Source organism: Ixodes scapularis, unplaced genomic scaffold (assembly GCF_016920785.2).
Source record: "Ixodes scapularis isolate PalLabHiFi unplaced genomic scaffold, ASM1692078v2 PGA_scaffold1__304_contigs__length_218370807, whole genome shotgun sequence".
Classification (NCBI taxonomy): Eukaryota; Metazoa; Arthropoda; class Arachnida; order Ixodida; family Ixodidae; genus Ixodes; species Ixodes scapularis.
In genome coordinates, this window is record NW_024609846.1 from 25,977,939 (window position 1) to 25,998,141 (window position 20,203).

The window sequence follows — 20,203 nt, forward strand, 5'->3', positions numbered from 1 at the left end:
GTTTGGGAGCGTTGACGTTTCCACGCTTTGAACCAAAGTAAGTGGCAAGGTTATCGCAGCACCAGAAAGACGTCACTATCTTTTAGAATCCCTGCTCTACCGCCGTGGTACAAAGGTGCGGTCTCTCGCTGGAAAACGACTCAAGTTCAGAAGATCGCCTCTCACCAAATCCTCTGGGCATCCTTTCTTACATAGCGCCTCAGAGATTAGACGAAAGACTGTATCACCCCCACGTACGGCACCTTCTTTGAATCGCAGTTCGTCAGACATAAATACCGTAGTCTTCCACTGGAAGGCCTACCCCCAACTCTGGCATTGAAAGAACGAATTATCTATTTTGGACGGTGCGCCCGGCTTTTGCTTATCGCAGTTTTTGGTTGTGTTTGCGAAGGCTACTGTACCTTTCATCCAGAAAGACGCAGTCGCAGCAGTGATAGTTATGGCACTCGTCTACTTAGCCCTTTGCTGCTGCTGCCAGTGTGAAAATAAGAAAAAGGTGTTTGGCCGTGAAAGAGAAACTTAGGTTAAAGAGCTTATAAACGCTCACCACCTTTTTTAGTCATACAAGCACGTAAATATACTGCGAGTACGCATGTGATTCTAACCAAAGTATGGCCGGCGCTATACTTCGTTTATAAACACTCCCAATCATCTTTGGTTATAATTATTGGTTATAATAAGCGATCGGTGTCCTCTTCTTGTTGCTCGTGTAGCCTAAACCGGACCGTTGCAAAAACCGGCGTGGCCATTGTTTGTCAGCAGTCCATATACTGAACAGTTCCCTTAGCGAAAACTAGGTTACTTTAAGTATACTTTACGGTCTTTTAAAATACTCATTCTCAAGAAGTATACTAAAATTGTCCTTAAAGGATGCTAGCCAGAAGTAGGCTTGTACTATTAGTGTCCTTTCTTAGTATGCTTGAAGTAAGTACTGTAATAGTATACTTTTAGTAAACTAGCTAAGACCTAAGTAGCTTCTAAGTTCATGCGAAGCGTCTTACTAGTAGCCTGCCCTGGGTATCTTTTAGTGCACTAGAAGAACGTTATGGAAGTAAGCTGGAAGGATCTTGTAAGTATTCGTGCAGTGACTTATCAGTTGCCTCTCTAAGGTTTCTTTTAGTGAACGAAAAGTTTACTATGGAAGTGCGCTGAAAGGATAATCAGAGCATGCACCGAGTATGCTTAGCTGCGCTCACCATGAAATGAGGACAACATTGTGCTTCGTCGCTGTGTCTGTGTCATGAAATGGCGTCAGCAGCTCGCGTTGTTTCGAGCGCTGTGGCGTTTCAGTGCTGTACGTGAGCCCCCTGATCAAGTTCTCAGCGTTCCGGTGGCAGGCGTGACCGACTACGTCTGCGATTGCACCGTCCCAGAATGAGTGTAGTGACCATTATAAGTTGCGCACACGCTGTGGACGCGTAGCTTCCCGGCGTGGCGATCAAGAAATGAGCCGCCTGGAAACGACAACAATAGTTGCGTTGACGCAGTGGTTACCCCTCACAAGAGCGCAAGAAAAACTGTGAAAGGTACGTTTAGTTGATATCTTCAGGAATATGAAAGGTAGCCGCTGCAGTCTCAGCGTAGTTGTTGTCGTTTCCAGTTCGTTCTGGTTACACGGACGCGGTGAGCAGCCTGCAACAGCGAGTGAGATACGCTATTACCGTTTGATCCACCAGCTTCGGGAGGCTGATATCACATCGCAACCCGCAAAAGTCAGGAGCTTGGCGGATGAATCCGAACACCGCGTACAAAGAAAGTGATTGCTTGGTGACAATCAACAAATATGCGAGCATGACCGACTACGTCTGTGATTCCATCGTTTAATCATCAGTGCTACGTGTTATTTGCCCCACCAACATCGACGAGCAATCTTCTGTCGTCGATAGTTCTCAGTCGGATTATAAAGCAGTGCAGTTTGTGTAGTGGTGCACCGGGTCGCGAAATCGATGCTCCTGAGTTTCGTCGACGCAGAAAAAACAAGCTTCATCGTGTCTGCGTCTGAGAGCTCCGCGTGGTTTCATTGCAGTGTTAAAATTCGAATGATTTGGGGTCTGTTGCTGTCGTGACGCGTTTGAGTTCTTGGTATTTCTATCAGTCGCGAGCGTGACCGACCACGTTTGCAAATACGTCGCTTTTTAGACTTAAGGTAGGTGGCGCAAGCTACCGCCCGTTACAAAGTGCGTTGCAAGGTGCCGCAGTAGTATCCATACCCATACAATCATCCAGATGGTGCCGGATTGATCAGCCGTCAGTTTTGTTGTCTTTAAATAAACCAGTTTTTTTTATGAACTTTCGATGATGTTACTTCGAAAACTTTAGCATTCCGAAGTGGGATTACCGCTGAGCCTTCCCGGAACAGTGGTGGCTGCGACAGCCACGTTCACGCCGACGAACGTGAGTCTTCTTCGCGGGCGGTGGTGCGCGTCCATTGTTTCCGCCACCGACGAGAGGCCGTTCAGTGTTCCCGTTGACTCGACGAGAAAGCACAGCCATGGCCGCGGACCGTGAGCTCGTACGGACCCTGGCGTCGCAACCGGGCTTCGCATCGGTGACCGCGATGCCAGACTTGACGGTGTCCATTCCCGCCTTCTCTGACTCGTCGTCGGCAGCGAGCGCCGTGAAGTGCGCGGGACTGGGAGGCGCATATCAACACGGTGGCGGCGCAACGCAGTCCGGGTGGAGCGATGAAATAACGCTCGCTGTTGCTTCATCGAAGGTGAGCGGGACGGCTTGAGTGGCATCCAACGACCGGGAAGCGACTGGAAACTTGGTCGAAATGGGCTGAAGAACTACGGATGGTGTTCCCCGATGATGACGATTCGCACTCTACGAGATGATGCTCCGGCGGACACAGACCGGGTGAGTCCGTCGCTGATTATTTTTTCGACAAGAGCTTCTTCTGCTCGAAGTGTGACGTCAAGGAAATGAGTTTACAATGGCGCAGCTTATAATCGCGGAACTTCGGAACATGAACCACGCTGTGATCCTGCGGCTTCAACAGCGACGTTTGCAACGTCTTTCGAAATTTTGCAAAAACTTGCTGATTTTTTTTTCTTGAAATCACTCGTTGCAGAACAAGCAGCCCACAAGAAAAAAAAAAAGACACTGTGGAGGACAAGCTTCTCAAAAAGCTTCGCCAGGAGCTGAAAGGTCACAGGGTATGTATAACAACATTTTTGTTAGAAAGTGTTAGCTTTATGGAGAGCGCATCAGATTTATATAATGTTGCCATTTTGGTGCTTGGTTAGATATATTTTAATCAATGTCATTATTGCTTTTTCGAGTGTACTTATCAATTATTCATTCATGCAAACTGCAAGCTGTTCAGAATGCTGAAGTAATTGGAGACTAGATATACTGTTTCAGTAACCTTTGCACTGTGAGGGCAGATGACATATGATGCTATTTTCCTCAGCATTAGAAAAAGTTGGTGGCAACGGGAATGCAACTTTGCGGGTCAGTCAGAGGTCACTTCTGGGAAGCAGTTGCTTAGGACTTCCAATGTTATGCTTTGTTGTACAACTCTGATAATCTATCATTACTGCTTATATTTTCTGTTTATAGCTCCGTGCATCTTCTGGGGATCCTGAGGACGTTGCATCACAAGCTCGAGGACCTGTCTTCGCTGTACCTGCCCTGGCCTCTACTGAAGAGGCCTCTGCTAGGTCCAAGGAGTCCCGGATAAAGGAGGGCGAGACCTGGGCCAACAATGTCGAGACCAGGGCCAGTGAGCCTCAGACCGGGGCCGAAGCCAGGGCTAATAAGGTCAAAGCCTGGGCCAACGAGGCCGAAACCAGGGCAGGGCCACCGAGGCTGAAGCCAGCATGGAGCAGGTTGAGACCAGGACCGGCCTGACTGGGGGACGCTGAGGCTAGGGCGGCCGAGGCCAGAGCACAGGAGGTCGAGGTTGTAACGTAGCGTCCTCTGCTTCCGGATGTAAGGTGGAACAGTATAACCTATTTGTCCAGGCCTAACTGCTCGATGTCGCAAATTTGCAACCTAAAAGATTTTTTGCTTAGAAGTTCATTTGCACCAAAAATAACTTTAGTGATCGATTACATATACACATTTGCAGGTACGTCCCCTGGGCGCCGCCATCTTCCTAGCTGGAGAGCGCGTGAGCTGCGCCATAACCTAATTACGATGCCTTGAGAAGAAGACGTAGTCAGATTATGGCGCGGCCCACAGTGTACCTAAGTACCCCCCAGTAAGCAAGATGGCGGCGCCCATAGGCCATACTTACAAAGATGTATACAAAGCAAAAAAATAAAGTTTAAAACATTTTTCTTATCTACACTTTGCTTTAATTCCCTGCGTTAAATGGTCAACAAGCTTCTTCATATCCCAAAATGAGTACTACTGCTGCTACCATTCTTTGTGATTCTGTAAGTTTTTTTCGTTAAACTGAATGCTGATACAGGAGAGACTTTTTCAAAATCAGGGTAGGCAATATCTGTGATGGTAAAGCACTGAATCGTGATGCGAGAGCTGACCCTGCTTGGGTTTGGAGTTTGACTGTCTCTATGTTTACACACAGTGTCAATTTTCATGCCTCAATTTGCTGTTCTCCTTACAGGAATAGCTTGTGCATTTCTCTTTAAAGTTGCAGCTGTACATAGGTGAAATGGGGCCACTCATAGTATGATATAGAGTGGCAGCAGCATTCTTACTCGATTTGGGAACGGTTTGTGAAGCGGCGTGTTGACAGTGAGTGCCCGTGTCGAAAGCAGTGAAATATGCACAAAAATACTGAATGTGCACTAGGAGAGAAATTTTGAAAATAAAAGTGACAGCCACTGAACTGAGCTGACTAAGATCAGGGAATGAGATTTGAGGGGCATTGGGGTGGCGAAGCAGTCTGAAGGGAGAGCAATATTTCTAGTGCAAGTTAAAGGGCTCGGATAATTTCACAAATGGTTTCTTTATGGTGAGTATACACATGTCCAGCATGGGATTTCAGGCTTGGATTTCACAGCTTCATGCTTTCCCACCATTCATATTAAAAGTTTGAAGTCTAGGAGCAAGTTTGGTGCAGTGTTTGCTTTAATCGTGTGCACTTTTAATTTTCCTTAATGTTAAACCAGGTGTCACATGTGTGTAACTTCAAAGCGCCTGTGATTTCAGTGTTGACTGTTGAACCAGTAATTTTCTTATAATTTGATGCTTCCTACCGGCAGGTGTGCCACCCCTTGTTGCGGCTATGGAGACTCGTGGAGTGGCAGGCCCTGTGGTTCAAGAGGATATTGTGTAGAATATGGTATGTAACAATTTTTTTTCTTCACATCGCAGTTAAAGGTGTGAATCTTTTATCTTGTCTTTTTCCTAACCGTAATGGCTCATTCACACGAAATTTTGACGCTGGGCGTCAAAATTTGATCAGATTATTTTGATGCTCGAACCACAATCGCAGACTTTTGACGCTGGGTGTCAGAACTCTGTGGAATATCCTGTGGCAAGCGGATCGATCAAAGACCTTTTTGATCTTTTTTTTTCTTTTTTGCTGGAGAAAACTTTTTAATTAGAACAAAAGGCAGGAATTCTATTGCCATATGTCACACCAGGGAATGTCAGCTTATGTGCAGCAAGAAAATGAATTTCGGCGGCGCGAGGATGTCTCGTGCAAGACTCTGTCACATGCCTCCTCAGCTTGCAATGGCCTTGCCGCTTGCCTTCCTTGTCTTGCTCGGCCTTTTCTGTCCTCAGCTACAGTTGGTTTGCGACAGCACACTGCCTTTTGGTGCCAGGGTAGGTAGATGCAGCTTTTAAAAAAGGTCTATTGCATCCTTTGTGATATAGCAGACGTTCACAAATCATTTTAAATCTCGTTTAGCAGACGATACATCAATGTCTTTTTTGTTCTGTTTTCGTCGGTGATTGACACTTCATGGCAGGCGAAACCAACACAATTTAGACGAACTTGAGGTTTTAGCACCGATTTTCCATGTTACCTAAAAGGAGTCAGTGTGAAGCGCGGATTGAACACGAGTGTCATGTCAGCCTTGACTGCCCATTCGGTGAGAACACGAGTCGCACCTGATTGATGATGCTTCACTAATTATTAATCTTAAATCTGTGCTGTGCTCGGTCCCCCTTTTGGTCACAGAAAATCCAGTGCGTTGACTTCCCAAACTCTTCTTTTTCTGGCACTGACAGGCAACATATTTGCAAACAGTCTTTTAGCTCCTTCACTCTCGCCAAGACGAAAATCAGACCCTGTGCTGTGGGCAGCTTTCGTTCGGTGCTCGCATATTTCTTGGTTGTCACTGAGCAATGAGCATAGGTAACCTACTCAAAGTAATGCTTGGTGTTTGTCAAAAGTTGACCTCCTAACTTCCTCCGCCGACGCACACTGGCACGGCAGGGTTGTACTAAGGAAACTGATTTCCCAGATACATCATATGGGAACGGCAGGGAGTAGTAAGCCTCAACATTATAACTTACAGTGCGACTAGGACAAAGACAGACAGAGGAGAAAACACAGGACAAGCGCTGAACTGGCAACTGATTCTATTGAAAAGAAAATACATATGATGCTGCTGCTGCTCAGGCAGGCATGCCCCTCCGTGGCCCTGGCGCTTCTTCTTTTACTCAACACGATACCAGCCGAGTTATCCGAGATCCGAAAAGCCGATCTCGCTCTTCATCAAAGTCACTGTGGGCTGGCTCACACACAGAGATCCGTTTTGTGTTATGTAGTATGTCTCCATCATTTCTCGGGGTAGTTTTTGGTTGTGTCGGAACATCACTGTCGTGTTGTTAAAAAAGGGTTGGCATCCGCAATCCCGGCAATGCATCGCGAGATGTGTGTGAGCGGTTCCTTTTGTAGAACTGTGGTGTTCTTGTAGTCTTATCTTGAGGCAACGCCCAGTTTGTCCTATGTAGGCACGCCCGCAGGAAAACGGGATCTTATAGACCACACCTTTTATGCAGGCGACAAACTGCATTCCGTGTTTGATGCTGCTGCGGCTGAGATGTCGGATCGTCATTTCTCGCACGTTTGTTGACTGTGGAGCACACAGAGCCGAGATTGTGACAGGCGGAAAAATCAACATTCACATTGTATCTCGAGGCAGCTTTCTTGAGTCCGTGGGAAAGGCGGTGGATGTATGGTATGACTGAAGTTTTCCTTTTCTCTTTCTGCTCGAGGTCACATTGCTCGATCTCTGGATCTGTTTTAAGGTATTTCACGATTTTTTCGCAAGTTGAAGTAATGACCGAATTAAGATACCCCAAATCCTTGAGCCGTTGAATTTTGGAAATGAAGTGGGAACTCAATTTGTGGATGCATGTGCTTGTTAAAGCTGTCCTCAGACAGGGAAATGTGATGCCTTGTTTGACGAGTTTAGAGTGGGCTGACTGAAAGTTTAGAAGAGCCTTTGCTGTTCTGGGACTGTAACACCAGCAAACATGATCATCCCCCTCTTTGATGCGGAGATCCAGGAACTCAATAAGGTTCTTTTTTGGGGCTTCATAGGTGAATCGAAGTCCTTGCCTTTTTTTCGTGAAGATCTTCAGCACATCGTCAAGCTTCTGATGGAAATTAGCCCTCTCAACGAAGACCAAATAATCGTCTACGTACCTAAACACTTTTTTGGTGTTTTTCTCCAAGAAAGGTTCCAGACCCCGATGGATCTTGCCTAGGAAGATGTTACTGAGCACAGAGGCTACCCTCGACCCTATGCATACTCCGGACTTCTGTAGGTACACCTTGTCCTGCCATCCGATGAATGTGGACTTCAGCCCACTCCAAACTCGTCACACAAGGCATCGCAGTTTCCTGTCTGAGGACAGATTTAACAAGCACATGCATCCACAAATTGAGTTCCAGCTTCATGTCCCAAATTCAACGGTTCAAGGATTCGGGGTATCCTAATTCGGTCATTACTTCAGCTTGCGAAAAAATCGTGAAATACCTTAAAACAGATCCAGAGATCGAGCAATGTGACCTCGAGCAGAAAGAGAAAAGGAAAACTTCAGTCATACCGTACATCCACCGTCTTTCCCACGGACTCAAGAAAGCTGCCACGAGATACAATGTGAATGTTGTTTTTTCCGCTCGCCACAAGCTTAGATCTGTGTGCTCCACAGTCAACAAACGTGCGAGAAATGACGATCCTACATCTCACAGCCGCTGCAGCATCAAACACGGAATGCAGTTTGTCGCCTGCATAAAAGGTGTGGTCTACAAGATCCCGTTTTCCTGCGGGCGTGCCTACATAGGACAAACTGGGAGTTGCCTCAACATAAGACTACGAAAACACCACAGTTCTATGAAAGGAACCGCTCACACACATCTCACAATGCATTGCCGGGATTGCGGATGCCAACCCCTTTTGAACAACACGACAGTGATGTTCCGACACAACCGGAAACTACCCCGAGAAATGATGCAGACGTACTACATAACACAAAACGGATCCTTGTGTGTGAGCCAGCCCACAGTGACTTTGATGAAGAGCGAGATCGGCTTTTTGTATCTCGGATAATTCGGCTGGTATCGTGTTAAGTGAAAGAAAAAGCGCCAGGACCACGGAGGGGCATGCCTGGACGAGCAGCAGCATCATCATATGTATTTCCTTTTCAATCGAATCAGTTGCTCGTTAAGCGCTTGGCCTGTGTTTTCTCCTCTGTCTCTCTTTGTCCTAGTCGCACTGTAAGTTATAATGATCTCTACCGTAAACTCGCCCAATTGTCCATTCTGCTAAGCCTGAACAGTTCGGTCTTTTTTTGGTGACCAAATTCGGTCGGCAGCAAGACTGCTTTTTAAAAGTGTGAACGAACCATATGTTCTAGCAAAAAATGTGCCTATTAGAGAGGTTCAACTATTAGAACCATAGCTATACTTACTGACCTTATAATGTGAGGCCTAAGTTTCCACATTCCACCAGGATGTGTGAAGAGGTAAGCATTGGAATCTATGGAAGAAGCTTAGCAATGTTGAGGCATAGAAAGGTAATGGTTCTTCAAACAGCGCTAACCGTATTGTTGGTTTCATTTCTGAATTGTTTTGTGTTGTCTCTGTTTCTGTCGTGTCCTTAAATCTCAGTGATTTGCTTTGTTCGTGGTTTGCAAGGTTTCAGCAGACCCGTCCTCTTTTTTAAAAGGTTCTTTTTTTTAATTAGATGCTGTATATGGGGTGTCTGTTCATGCAGGCTTAGGCCATCCCAACAATGTCAGGACTGCTTTCTGCTCATCATTTTCATAACCTAAATATAATTCAGTTAGAACCCAGGGAACAATTTTTGCAACAGATATATCCCTCATTGCCTCTACGCACGCCTTCTAAATTCTGGGAACTGGATGGAAATAGTGTATTAGGTTCACCACTATCTTTCGATGATTTTCCGAGTGATGCTGCCACACTCCACGAATGCGGCCAGCGGAAGTTCTCATTCAGCCACTGTAGGGCGCGCAGCATTCAATCGGTTGAGGCGTTTTCAAAGCTGGAGGATATAGTGGTGCCTCGATTATGTGACTTTCAGGAGACTGCGCGACAACATTGGATAATCCAAAAAACAACAGTTACGGGTCAAAGACATACAGAACTTCCAAACAGCCTTTAAGCTGATAATCTGCTGGAATCTGAAGAAGCTAGAACCCTCATGCAACTATGAATGTAACCTAGAAATTGTGTAATAGAGGTGCCAATCAATCTTTATTATCACATTGGAACTTCAAAAGAAATCAGTGAGTTTCTGCTGACTCGTCCAGTTGTGCATAAACCGGGGACGCATAATTGGGGTTTTACTGAATCCACTGTGGGACACATTTCATTCTCGATCGCATAATGTGTAGAAGTTTCTTTAAAATTTCTGGGCGTTGCCTTTAAGGACTAGCATTTTCAAAATAAAAAAAAAACAATCAGAAAACTGCTTTAATAAACGACGCAGATCAAGCCTGGAATGTGCTCGACAGCGGATGTTTTCTTCAGCTTCGATAACACTTCCCCAGTCGACTGCTGCATGCTGCAAGATTGCCAATTCAGAACTTCCGGAGGCTGCAATCACAGAGTGAAGCGTAATTATAGTTGGAGGCACCTACTACAGTCCATGTGCATGTTCTCTTAAAGGGACACTTGCATGGCTGTTAGGAATATAGCTAATAGTAATCAATAATATTGATTACTATTAGCCTTGGCACACTCGCAACTGTTGTTTATTTGGAAAGACAATTTACTATGTAGGCCTCTTCGGCCAGCCTAGTCATCATCACTTCGCGCGAAGCATTTTTGTTTAATAGTGCAATTGATGCCCCACTTACACACTCTTTTCCTTTTTCCTAAATAATATATTCCTCATGCAGTTCTCTGCTTGTTTTGGCATTGTATCTGGCAAGAATCTTAACATCGTGCAACACCAAGGAACAGGGGCATTTGCTGCAGTGAATGGCGAGGTGGCCAGACAGGCTAGCTCACGTGGCAGCCACGTGCTCATGGGCACGTTCATTCATACATCCACAAATTTATTATTGTGTTTTATGCTGCAAGGCTCAGACGGCTGCTCTATGATGTTGATTCTGTGGCAGAGCCGAGCCATCTTATTGGATGCCAAGGACACCACGGGAATGCGGTGGCGCTGACCGACTTTCCTTAATTGTGTGAAACTGAGGGTATGGTATCACAGCTGGTCTTACATTGGACCTCTCACGAGTGGGTTTGTTTATCCAGAAGCAAGCTACCTGCAGATGTGTATAATTCAGGTCGCCAAAAGCTTGTTAAATAAAGTTGAGGCATAAACAAGCCTGCTCGTGAGAGGCCCAATGTGAGACCAGATGTGGTACCATACTTACACTCATACCTGCCAACTCTTCCGAATTTTTCGTAAAATGTACAAATTGGGACTAATTTTACGATTTTACGAATCTTGCTTCAAATCTTACAAAAATTTTTTTTTTTTTTTTTTTGTTTTTGTAACTCCGTTGTTGGTGGTATCTTGTATTGCCACAAGAGGGCGATAGGTACCGTCCACAGCAGCGTCGTGGTTTTTACTATCCGTCTATCCGGTGGCCACGAATCGAAAACCAATCCAAAGCTCAAAGCCTTTGTTCGTGTGTTCGGCGGTGCACAGGTGCAAGTTGGTTCGGCGTGTTCAGACGTTGCTGGGGCCTCGTTGTTTCGGCCAGTTTCGAGGCAAAAAGTATGGCGTCTGTGTTTGTTGCACGTGTAACTGTAGCATTCTCCTTGTCACTGTGGCTTCGCGGCGCAATGCCAAACTCGAAACCTCAAAAGAGGTACTTTCAGGTGTTCCTGAAGTCCTACACGTCGAAATTTCCGTGCTTCATGCCGCCCAAAAAGCAAGAGAAGTTTGGATTGTGTAGCACGTACACGTGTGATGTAAGCATTTCGCACCCCCCCCCCCCCCCGGCCGCAGCCGCGCGACTTTTATGAATTTGAAATTCCACAGGTTGGCAGGTATGTACACTCAGTGTCACACAATTCAAGGAAGTCGGTCAGCGGTACCGCACTACTGTGATGTCTTCGGCACACAATAGGATGGCTTGGCTCTGCCACAGAATCAACAGGCCCAAGCCCCGCCGTCTTAGCCTTGCAGCATAAAACACAAGGATAAAATTGCTGGGTGTGTTTTGGGCGTTGTGTATCAGATACCAATATTGTGAGGGGCAGTGTATATGGGCCAGATGTGGGAATGACCCTGCCCGTGAGCATGTGGCTGCCACGCCAGCCAGCCTGTCTGGCCACCTCGCCATTCACTGCAGCAGATGCCTCTGTTCCCCGGTATTGCATTATGTTAAGATTCTCGCAAATACAATGACAGAACAAGCAGAGAACTGCATGAAGCATATGAAATTTGGGAAAAAGGAAAAAAGCGTGTGAGTGAGGCATCAATCGCCCTATTAAACAAAAATGCTTTGCGCCAATGTGATGGTGACTAGCCTGACCAGTGGACTTTATATAGTAAATGTTCAAACTAGCCTTATTACCCTCTTTACTATTAGCTAGCCCTCTTCATCAAACACTTCCTTACCACCAGCATGTCACGGCCATTCGTGACTCATCTAAAAGGCATTCATATGGATGTAATGACCGTATTTGGTTCTATTTTTATGTTTCAGATAACCTTTGGAGACATTGCGCTTCCTGAAGCGCAGTTGAAGCATGTCGACACGAAGCAGCCATCCATTTACGTTCAGGAACTCGCGGTCATGGTATTTGAAACTGAGGCCCTGACAAACTGCTGCCTTACGGGGTCGGCAATGAAGGGAAAGCTTCCTAAAAAGGGAGTTAAGGACTTGATAGGTGAGTAAATTGCCGTAAAGAGGAAATGGCAAGGCACTATTGCAATCAAACTTAACAGGAACAAATACTAAGTTTACTCTTGACATATATTGGACTTAAATCTTGGACAAAAGCTCACCAGACAGAAGCTCACCGGTCAAAAGCTCACCACGTGAAAATTTCATGTTGGTCTTAACACGAGTGCAGACAACTTAGGTGCATGCGTGCGACACTAAAACACAACAATGAATTAAATCTGATAGGCACATGGTTTGTTGATTAGACTGGAAACAAGTTTTTCGATTGGTTAGAAGGAAATGCAGTCCCGTACAGGCTGTTTCCAGCAGTCTTGGTAGATCTCGGTGTACCTGGAGCCCCTTGCAAATATTTTCCAGACGGTTGTGGCATACCTTAAGTCAACCCAGATTGATCTTATCAGCTTCAGCTCCACTCATTTTGGTGACCTAAATTTTTGTCCCAAATCGTTGCTTCTGTGCCTGTTATGGCTTACCTGTCGACACCGTTGCATGAGATGGGGTACCACTTCTTCTAAAAATAGTGCAATGTCCATTGCGTCCGCACTTTGGCCCAGCTCGTGACTCACCGGGTAGCCAAAAAAAAGGGGGTGAGCTATTGTGTGGGTCTAAGAAAAAAACGGGTGAGCTTCTGTCCGGTGAGCTTTTGTCTGGTCACCATTGGACTTGTGTCTCAGTACTCATGGATGGTTGTTTCTTTTTGGCTTATGTTGGGGGAGATATTTGTCTTTTTGTGTCATTACGTCTTGCGCTACACCTCTGGTTTGCAATAATGTGCCCCAGTTCTAGCATACTTTAATTTTTGCCTAGATTATAATTCACTCTGATGTTCCTTCTGCTTAATTTTGATCGTCAATTTATATCGGCGATTAAACTTAACGAAACTTCAGTATTGTTTACTTTTGTGTACAATTTTCTGAAGATAGCTGACTGTTTACCCCAGCTTTAGGCTGCTGAATCTTTCAAAAACTTTCAGCTTGTTCAGTTGTTTTTAAAGTAATTGTTTGGTACAGTATGGCCTCAGTTGGTTTTATATCAGTAAACCCTGAATTATAATATAAAATAGATGTCAGAATCAAAATTAAAAAAATGTGGTCATCTGTGTGTTTAAAATTATTGTCTAGCTACGCTATCTCCGACTTTCTAGCCAAATATCCTGAGGCACTGGTTCTCGAACAGGGTTCCTAGTACAGTATACTGAGGGTTCTTTCAGCACCTGAACTTCCTCAATCGTTCCTATACCATTGTCATACACTCAATTGCAACAATGCCAAGAGTGGAAGGGGCTCCTCGGCTAACAGTAACATTAGTAAATTTTTGTTCGCTGATGTCAGAAAGTTTGAGAGTCCCTGTCACAAAGAATGTTATGTTTGCAGGCTTTTAAAGGGGTTATGAAATAGTCCTCAGACTTCGGCCAAGTAAGTGTGGCAGTATCTCACCATCGCATGTGCAGTGAAGATCAGAAAACAATTTTTTCCAAGGTGCACTAGTTTTATTAAAAAAATTAAATAGACTTAAGCTTGGGGGGCCCCTCAACCTTTAGAGTCCTTTCCAGGTCACGTGCGTGTGACATGAATTGGGGGCCAAATGAGTGAATGACAACTTTTATAAAAACCTTAGCTTCAAATTGGGCAGATACCTGCTCAACCCGCAAACTCAACCACTATTGGCGCCAAGCCAGCAGTTCCTGTGGCCACCATAAGCTGCATGATGAAAAATGGACCCTTTTTTCCTTTCTGATTACGCAGTGCACTCGCAACATTTTGAGGGATCACGGTGTGTTTTCTCGTACTTGTGATAAGGTAAAAGAAATAAAAGTAACGAGCTCCAGACTGTTTCCACAGTAAACTTGTTTCATGATCCCTTTAATGCATTGCAAATTGACGAAATGCCTTGTTTTACATTATTTCACAGCAGCAATATTTCACAGTTGCCAATAAACATAGTCATTGGTCCCCGTGCTCAATATATTTAGATGATTAACTTTTTGTTGTTGGTTTCTTTTTGTGAAATTTTCTAAAATTATGTGGACCTGAAGTATAATTTTAAGTAGTATTAAGTAAATATGGAGTCTTAAGGCAAGTTCCTTAATTGTCTATTGTCTTCTCTTTTCAGCTTTTGTTACTGCCAATTCCCTGGAGAAACTCGGAAGTTTGTGAAAGAATACCTGTAAAGGAAGTGCAGCAATGCTTCCTACACTTCAAAACAAAGCCTCCAACACACAGAAGAAAACTGCAGAATGAAAAAAAAAAAAAAAAAAATTAGCTTTCATTTTTATTTATTTTGCGCATTGGCTTTTTTTTTCTCTTAAATCTGATTAGCGATTAATTTAGATTTTATTTAACAAGTGCATTAACTTTTTTCATTCATTTTACTTCAGTCATGTAGGTGATGTTACTTCAGTCATGGTAGATGATAAATATTGTAGGTTTTATATTAACAGGTGCAATACTATTTTTGCTCGTTTTTCTTCAGCATGATAGTTTGTAATTATTTTTTTCTTCTAATAAGAGCTTGTTTATAAAGCTTTAAGTGCATCTGTGATATTTGTAAGCCACTAAAAGTATTACGTTTTTTGTTCCATCGTAAGTGTTTGTTGTAGGCAACATGTGTTCATTCTATTGAAAAAAATATTTGTTTAATAAAAAGTTCTTACTTTAATTTGTCATCACTTTGAACTCGTCTACATTAAAGCCTGTAACATAATGCATTTCAGTTTCGATAACTGCAAACCACTGCAATTGCTAAATCAATATAATTTTCTACTTCTCTTATCTGGAATTGGTCAGGAATAAATTGGTGAAATGCTTTAAAAGTTCTGTTAAGTGTACCCCCGATTATATTTGAAAGCCTGCTTCCAAATTTAATCCGGGGTACAATTTATAGTACTAAAGGCCTGCATAAAAGCATACTAAAATTCTGCTCAGAAGTGTACTAGAACAAGTATCCTAAAAGGATGGCGAAATGTTACTTCTGAAGTGCGTAAGAAGTGTACTAAAATGCCTCTTACAGGCATGCTTAGAAGTATCCTAAAAGTATAGCGAAATGTTACTTTTGAAGTGCGTAAGAAGTATACTAAAATGCCTCTTACAGGTATGCTTAGAAGTATACTAAAAGTATGGCGAAATGCTACTTTGAAGTGCGTCAGAAGTATACTAAAAACCGGCCAATTTAGAGCATCAAGCATACTTCTGGAAGTGCAAATAAAGTATACTCTAAGAGCCCCGGTTTTTCGCTAAGGGTTGTCTCTGTCATGTAACGTCTGCCGCTAACCAACAACGCCGTTTTAGAGTGCTTGTTATAAATGCCACTTTTACTGCCATCTCCCACTCACTTTTCGTGCAAGACGGCAATAACCACCAAAACTCCGTTACCATGGCCCGGGCTAAGTGCTATGTTTGAACTGAGGTAAACGAAGTCGGACAATTTGGTGTTTGCATGTCTAGTCTGTATGCCGAAACCAACGTTACTAGAACACTCAGTTGGGAAACTCGCCGTCGAAACTTGGGTCGCTGGCGTCCACCGAGACCGAGCTAAATACGACAACAGCGCCACTCTTTATCATTTTTCTGTACTGTGGTCACCTTGAGTTTTTAGAAAGCATGTTTTTCCGTAAAAATAAACGGAAAACACTCTTTTTGCATTAAATTTCTTCGAGTTTAGTACCAAATGATGGGCGCGTGATGTTTTTAAAATCTTTAGGTCGCACGGTTTTGCGGAACAATTAATATTGTTTTTATACAACCATGCCTCAGCGCTGCTTTCAGGTAGCGCGTCCCGATCTAGGTGCATTTTAACTTCGGAAGCAAGTCGCGGCGCGTCCGCTGGGGAGACGGGAGTGGCACCCCTATAACCTCTTCCGCTGTATCTGTTTCGGCCCCAAAGTGGCCGATTAAAGCCAAAATAGAAGTAACGTACAGTTCCTCGAGTGGCGGCAGCGGAAGAAATGGCGGCGTTGTGTTCGTCATTAGCTCGGTTCTGGAAGACAGAGCGGGGCCACTTTTTCAGACAAGTATCTATGGCAGTTTCCCAACTGAGTGTTTTAGTAACGTTGGCCGAAACTCAAGCTGCTGAGCACACCTGGGACGTCGAACTCGAACATGAAAAAGCACATTAAGGTAAGTTATTCTTCAATGGTACTTACTTTTTTTACGTGAAAATGACGGGGTTAAGTTTTGTCAGGCAAAAGAACGTCCCTTTAGAGATTGTTTTGCTAATCGCATAGCTTTCACCTACATCTCACAGTGCTCATTAATGTAAGCTAGCGAAAACACTTCGAAAACAGCTCAATTGAGTTTCCTTGTATATTTGAGAAGGAGGGGAAATAAGTCACTGCAGCTATATATCAACACGCCTATTTGATATTTGTTTAATTTTGCGATTTACATGGACAGTTTTTTCTGCCCTAATTTGTGAAGCAATTTATTTAGTTAATATTTCGTTGTACCAGAGCACTGATAACTAGAAATTAACAGGGGTGCTTCGCATCGGTCCTAATTTGTATCTTTTTTTGCTCCAGTTCCTCCATTCGCAGAAACTATCAGAGTTCTAGGTGCGTTCAAAGAAACGAAAGACCAAGACTACAACCCACTTTCCCGACGCGTCTTTGCTGAAGTAGATGAAGATCGACCGTATGCATCAAGTTCCCGCTTCTCAAGAACGGTTCGGCAAGCTTGTGGCGACGCTGTGGTCGAGACGCTGTACAGTCACAAACTATAAGTCATACACTAATAGCTGTCATATACTAACAGTGAAACAAAAAGTAACGGCAAAGTAACGTAAAAGTAACGTCCCTTAGTTATGGAAAGTAACGTCACCAGTATTTTGTTACATTTGCAAAATGGTAACGGAGCTCTGTAACGCGTTAGGTTTTTTTCTAAGGTAACGAGTAACGCTATTTCGTTACTTATTTTCGGTTACGGGCACAACACTGGTAAAAAGTGGGTACGTGTATTGGTTCCTTGGTAGCCCCAGTTTTTTGTGATATATTTTTAGCATCCATGAACAACCATAATATTGTAAGGCCCTAATGAGATGAATGTGCTTAATATTTTTTATATATGTAGATGATTTTCTGATTATTGTGGATGATCACTCGGGGATGTGTTTCAATGATGTTGTTCCAAATGTCGTCGACTTGTTTGAGGCCAGGTCGAACGGGTTGAAGTTTACCTAGGAGCTTCCCATAGACAAGTGCATTCAGTTTTTAAACCTACCGCTTACTTTTGCAAATGAACACGTGTGCTGGTTGTACAAACCACTTTCAGAAAAGAGCGTCTTGTCTTTTGATACCGCTCATTCTAAGTTGATAAAGCTAGGAATTGCTCTCACCTGTCTTCAGGCTGCTTTGAAAAAAAGCTGCCTTCACGCTTTGACCACACGCTTTGAATTTCAGATAGAACGCTTAGACAGGGCGGGCTACCCCGCCGGCTTGTGTACCAGCGTGTGTGAAAACCTCGCACAAAATATCAAAAGTAGAGGAAACACAGGGGCGGTAAGCGAGAAAAGAATAAAAATCAAGAGGTCAAGTGATACCTTATTTACACAAGGCGTCGCAGAATATAAAAAAAGCAATTAAGTGTGATGTCAATGTTTTTTCTGCTCCGTGCAGCTGGCGAAATTTGTCCTATAATTACTGGATAGAAACTCGTTCAATGCTCGAAGACGCACGTCACTCAGTACACAGCTTGTGCCTCTAATGTTGTTTACGATATTCCGCTAACGTGCGGGCTTGTGTATATTGGACAGACTGGGCGGTATTTTAACGAAAGGGCGCGTGAACATCGTCTAGCGGTTCGTAACAAAGCGGGGGGATACTGTGCCGTACACTGCACGCGGTGCGCGTGTGACCCCCTGTTAGAATGAACAAAATTTATTAAAAGAGCAAACAGCAAGACTGAGAGGGAAATAGCCAAAGCGTATTTTATAAAGTCCTCAGGTGACCATTTTACTAAATGAGAGGGAAGTTTCTTTTCTAGATAGTTTTGTGTGGTCGCGTTGGACTGATACGAATGCTTAAACCATTGTCTTCTGCTGTTATTGTTTATGGGTTTGCTTTTATCAGATGTGGTCGGCATGATTGGAAAGAGTGTTCACGCATGTGTGCTTGGTGGTTGGCCTTGATTATATCAGTTGAAAGTGAGCACCAGTCCGTGTTGCATGTGTATCGTTTTCATCCGTGTTTTTTTGTGCTTTTTAGCCCTTTAGATCACAACGAAGCGACAAGCCCAATCCAAAGTTTTAATGCGATAAAAATAATATTATCATGAGCTTGGAATCCTGGATGCGATAAAAAAACCGCCCAGTCTCTTTGAAGGAGAAAATATACCGTATAAAAAAATACGAAAAAATACCGCATAATAAAAATACCAAAGTTTAGGATTAGATGTTACAGAGTAAATGCTTCATAATAAGGAGGCCATCAATTAGACATTTGTTAACGCGAAACAGTCATGGTATTCAAAACGTTTACCATTTGATAGGGGATTTGTTTCGGGTGCCAGTCGGTTTGACGAAGTTGAACATAGTATCTAATATATTTATATGTTTAGGTGTTTCCATTTTTCTAAATATAATTTATTTGACAACGTTCTGTATAATATCGCAACAAACACGTTGTTTCTCCGGCATGAAAAAAGGTATGGAGCTCTGAAATGGCTGTCGGGCGGCGCGATAGCTCTTTGAAGAAGTTTCTGCGAAATCCTTGAGTGAGTGGAAGCTTTGTCGCTTGAATGTACTTTTAGGTATGCTTTATTTTATGGCCCAGCCTTGGCTTACGGCGGGTAGCATCCCCGACGATAAATGTTTTATTCACTTGTTCGTTTCATGAGCCTTGTACACTCAGCTTAGACTATAGTTTCGTTTAATGCGCTCACTCGGAAACAAGCAAAAAGTTTCCTTAGATTTTTTATATGTTGTGTACTTCAGAAAGCGAAATATAACCCTGCACTAAAAACATAAGCCCTTCAGTGTTTGAAAACATTTTTGTTTTTAGGAATGGAGGCACGTTTAACAACCGGAGGTATTTGTCCACCATAAAAAAGGGATTTACTCAAGAAGGAAGTGCTTGTGCACGTCCTTCCGTTTCTGACTGCTGTTGTGGGTAGCTGGACAATTTTGACAAACTGTGAAGTTAAAGAATAAAAACAGTCACCGTTTTTTTTTTATTTTTCGTGTTCCTTAGAAATTGTTATACCCTCCATATTAACAGGCGTGAACCACCTAGCTGAAGTAAATCCCGCAATGCATTTATCAATTTAGTCATTCCGCAACCCCTATTTTCATTAACCACAATATTTTGTCGTGATTTATCAACAGGCTTCAAGACCACAATAGAAATTGCAAAGAAATGATTTGAGAACCATATAGAGGGTAACATTTTTTATTCAACACAGAATTTAAAAAAAAACGTCTTTTCTGCTACGTTAATGCCGTCTTCACCCCATGTTTCTTGAGCTCGGTGGATATTCGAAAGGCGAACAAGCGTCACACTCTATTGTGCAATTAAGTAAAACTAGGTAATTAACTTTTTAATTTAATGGCTTTGTTAAGCTACTAGTCAAGATTTTCAGCTATATGGGTATCGTGTATCCTTGCTACGGGAACATTCTCTCCGCTAAATTTGGCGAGAAAATTGATGCCATGTCAACTGACGTCACGTGACCTCTGTACCACTTCCGTTTCCCCGTAACATTTAGCAGAGAAATTGACGTCGGCAATTAAGCACCAATTCACTTTCCTCGTTCAATATATCGGGACAATTGATGTATGCACCAATTCACAAAGAAGAAGAAAAAGAAGACAAGCGAATCAAATAGTTTTCTAGCACCGCAAAGGAATCAGCAAACGCAGCTTGAACGTTGCTCACACTGACAAAGCACAGCGAGCAGAGCGACATGGGATCCCGCCAGTGTCCACTCCCAGCGCAAGGAGA

At 43.5% G+C, this 20,203-nt stretch overlaps 1 long non-coding RNA gene across 1 annotated transcript; it reads left to right on the forward strand.

Annotated features, from left to right (window-relative positions):
- Positions 1–2,214: 2,214 nt before the first annotated feature.
- Positions 2,215–14,978, forward strand: LOC121047886. Its single transcript, XR_005798708.1, has 5 exons — positions 2,215–2,859; positions 3,074–3,158; positions 3,565–5,257; positions 12,073–12,256; positions 14,386–14,978. It is a non-coding gene; the product is annotated as an uncharacterized LOC121047886 (long non-coding RNA).
- The last annotated feature ends 5,225 nt before the right edge of the window (positions 14,979–20,203 follow it).